The sequence below is a fragment of the Salvia miltiorrhiza genome, chromosome 4 (assembly GCF_028751815.1).
Source record: "Salvia miltiorrhiza cultivar Shanhuang (shh) chromosome 4, IMPLAD_Smil_shh, whole genome shotgun sequence".
NCBI classification, from domain to species: domain Eukaryota; kingdom Viridiplantae; phylum Streptophyta; class Magnoliopsida; order Lamiales; family Lamiaceae; genus Salvia; species Salvia miltiorrhiza.
The window spans coordinates 18,984,067-18,988,202 of record NC_080390.1 but is presented as its reverse complement, the minus strand read 5'-3'; the positions used below and the strand labels follow the sequence as shown (position 1 = coordinate 18,988,202).

The window sequence follows — 4,136 nt, the reverse complement described above, 5'->3', positions numbered from 1 at the left end:
AAAACACCTAAAAAACGCCAATTTCATCCACAATTGCACTCTTCCATCTATAAAATCTAAATCTCCTGCAAAGCATAAAATAAACCATAAAACGCACCAATTTCCAGAAAATTATCTTAAAATAAGCACATACAAACCCCAAAATTTAGCACAATTAAGCATAAATCAACCCCCCCCCCACTTAGCGTTTTGCTTGTCCTCAAGCAAAATCCATATGATTTCAACAATGCTAATTTCCATCCAAACATTCACAAAGTCGATTCAAAATTTTACAATCAACACATGTCGCAGCCCGATATAGCCAGTGATAGCGTATGCCAAGTATCGTACGACTAATAAAAATAATCGTGAAAGAAATAGAATTTGCGTCTTGTATTAGCGGAAGCATTTGCAATTTATACTCATTCTCAAGAAGGACTTTAAGACCAAATTAATTACTTGCTTGGTAAAACATAATTCGAGACTTAGCAAGGTTTGAAAGTATTTTCCCTTATGGGGTATTACAGGCAACAGCAAATTAAATAAAGAGATTCATCAGAGTTGTGCAGCGATGCGTTACTATATGTGTGAAGACATATAGCAGGGAGTTTAATAACTTATAGAGTCATAGCAATAAGATAAGCATGAGACATAGAAGGACACGGTCAACTGACAATTCCAACAGCCTTCACCCATCCTCGCGCCAAGCCAGACCTGCACATTTAGAAATACATGCAGGGCTGAGTACCAAAAAGCACTCAGTGGACTCATGCCGGAAATAATTGAAATCTTGCTCTTAGAGCTATATGTCAATCTTGCCCTTTTCAATGCATCAACAGGATTTAACTGAGATTAAAAATACCTGTTCATGTTTTTCTGTCATAAACTCATTTGCATCATCATAATAATATCATTAGTCTGCAGACATTATATACTGGGTATGTGCCAACTATGATAACTCATATAATATATATATATATACTAGGTGAAGAGAAGGAGGCCTCCTTCAAATCACCGTGACCGGCCGACTAGAGACGGCTCACGATCACCTCTTGTGCACATAACCTTTACTGTCATCTGGATCAGTTAAAGGCCGATATCTTGCTTCATGAACTTAGTCATGTCTTTCATAAGGCAACATACCATACTTCTTTCTCATCAATAATAAATATGGCAAGATGACAATTTTCATAATATGCATCAATAATGCTTCAACATGCTTCATTTTCATAGTACTCATCAATAATGCTTCATCATGCTTTATTTTCATAATACTTTGCATTTGAACTCGTTATTATGGTAGCTTGCCATAATAGAGTTAGAATAAAGCCCACCTGTCTCAGGAGTCGATGACACAACGCTCGGGGTCGTACTAACGCCGGCTGTCACTCGAACCTTTAGTGGCGCACGTGGTTTAGATTGCCATGTGACAAAATAAACTCTAGTTAGAATCTCATCTAACTCATATCTCATACTTAAGCTTAAACTTTCATCATGTGCTTAATCTCATCTTATAACTTCTCCACTATTTACCCAACTGGACTTCCCAATATAATCGGATATCTTATCCAATTAAAGGACTCTCAATCCTAGGCAAATAGCATTCAAAAATCACTTAATCATACATGCTTCAAATAATCACTTATTTCACATAATATGCATATAACTTACACTACAACAAAAAACATATATTGAGACACTTATTTAGTGACATTTTTTATTAAATGCCTCTAAATATATTTTTGGGGCACTTATTAAATACTAGTTAAATATAGAGACACATAATTAAAAATTTCGCTAATATACTTCTGACGGAACTGCTCGCGCCATTTTAATTTTTCCCAAATTTTGAAGGACCGCTTCTATTCTTCTCCACTCTTCCAATTTTTCTCAAACCCACCAATACTTCTATCATTTACTCTTCTCTCTCACATAAAAAAATTTCAATTTTACATTAGTATAGAAACATCACATATGATTTCATTGTTTTCACTACTGCGTGTTCTTCACCCTAGAATATAGCTCATCTGCTGCCGCAACTGACCTCCCGCCGCTGCTGCGCCGTCTTCATTGCCGAGCCGCCGTTTTAACGACGAACGCCGCCGACATCCTGCCTCCACGTTCAGCCACCACCGTAGCGCCTTCTGCCCACACGCTAGGGATCGATTTTCGCTCGTATTTCCTTGTCCTTATAGATTCTTTATCAATGGCAAAACAACTTTTGACATGCTTGTGTTGGCTAGCTACCTTTGCATAGCAATTAGATTGCATCTTTATGTTGTGATCTGTATTTCCATTTACATGCTTCCATCTGTGGTCTTCAGAAATTTAATTTTGAACTGAAATTATGTGTGGAGCATCCAAATTAGAAGCTTTATTTTTATTTCCATTCATTGTCCTTTTCCTTATTGCTTTAAATACCAACACTTGTTTTGCTATTTGGTATGATGTGGGTCTAAAATGTCCACTGGTTGTCCTGTTAAATATAAGGTGTTTCGTGTTATGCATCAGAAATAAATTACTTGATTCTGTTTTTTTTTTTTTTTTCCCCTCATCTAGCTGGTATATTGTTGGGTTAAGTTTGGAACTATTGTATTGTATATGTTCCGTGAATAATTTTTGGATATTTCTTTTTCTGTTTACCCATCTGTTTGGTGGAGAATGTGATCCATCTGGGCAATTGTGGGTTTGTTAGTAGCAAGTTTTGGACTTAATGCATGATTTATGTTTTGTAATTTTGATCATGTTTGGCAAGTTAAGCGAGATATAATCTTGAAAAGTGAGAGGTGAAATATAGATAAAAGAGTATGGTTGCAAGATTTCTGTCTTCCCAAGTTATTGTACAGATGGAGTTCCGGCAGCCTTGTAGGCTGCCTCATTTATACTCTATTTAGTTGTTTTCTGCTTTAGTAGTGATGATGCATTGTGAAGAAATGAAGAAATGTTGATTTATCCAACAGACCTTCATGAAACAATTGGAGATTCTATTGAAGCACCGGTCGCTTGGCCTTTATCATTGGTACATTCTACTCTTTAATTGATTTATGTGTTGTTATTTGATTCCCACTATATTTAATGTAGTGCAGCGGGTGCTTGGTATACTTAGGATAATCTCACAATGTACATCAATAATATATCTCTCCTTAATTCTATGCATATTTGTTTTCACTTAATTCAATTTTGTATGTGATTTTCGAGAGATGTGAATGTAGAAATGTGTTAGGGTTCTTGTTTTGGGATGGGGGTGTTGAGTTGGATTGATGGCTAAACTTTAATTTTCCAGCTGCCAACTACCTAAGTAACTTTAATTAACTAAAGTCTATGCATGAGTTAATTCTTTTTTTTTAATTGGTTTATGTAGACTTTGTTCTAATACTATAAATATTATATTATATCTTTTTCAATGAGTAATGTTTGGTTGTAAGATATTATGTTTTCTCTATACAGATTGTCTTGGATGAAGATGAAAATTGATGCAGGAACAAGATTAGAGGATCTTCATGGAGGTGTTATTTTTGCATTTCGTATTAGCTTATAGAATATAATAAACTTCGTGACTATTTAATTTTTCTTGTGGATGTTGGACATGAATGATAAGACTTTTCGTTTATATCAAGTTGCCATTTGGATTGTTTAGTTATTGAAATGTTGATGATACTATTTATTGATATATCAAAATTAATGATATGATTGTATTTGTATAATAAGTGTATTTATATACTAATTTTTCGAGCATAAAATTTTTAATACTACAAATAATAGTGTCTCTAATTTCTTATGAATGTTAAAATAAGTGCCTCATGTGTTCATCTTAACACACATATAAGTGTCCTATAATATTAATCTCGAGGCATAAAATAAATTATGAGGTTACATATCTTGTGTCCCAATACTTAAGCAAAAGACATAAAAAAAGTGCCCCTAACATTTTTTTGGGGACATAAAATAAATTTTGAGCCTACACATTTTTTGTCCCGAAACTTGTTCAAGACACATATAAGTGCCCTATAATATTAATCTAGGGGCATAAAATTAATTTTGACGGTGCACATTTTGTGTCCCGATACTTAAGCAAAAGACACAAATAAGTGTCTCGTAACATTAATTTGGGGACATAAAATGAATTTTAAGATACACATTTTTTGTCCCAATACTTA

General features: G+C 34.3%; 1 long non-coding RNA gene across 1 annotated transcript; it reads right to left on the bottom strand.

Annotated features, from left to right (window-relative positions):
* Positions 1-353: 353 nt before the first annotated feature.
* LOC131023716 (uncharacterized) lies at positions 354-1,465 on the bottom strand. The gene is made up of 2 exons (XR_009101506.1): positions 1,314-1,465; positions 354-693 (listed from the first exon to the last, which is right to left on the bottom strand). It is a non-coding gene; the product is annotated as an uncharacterized LOC131023716 (long non-coding RNA).
* Positions 1,466-4,136: the final 2,671 nt, after the last annotated feature.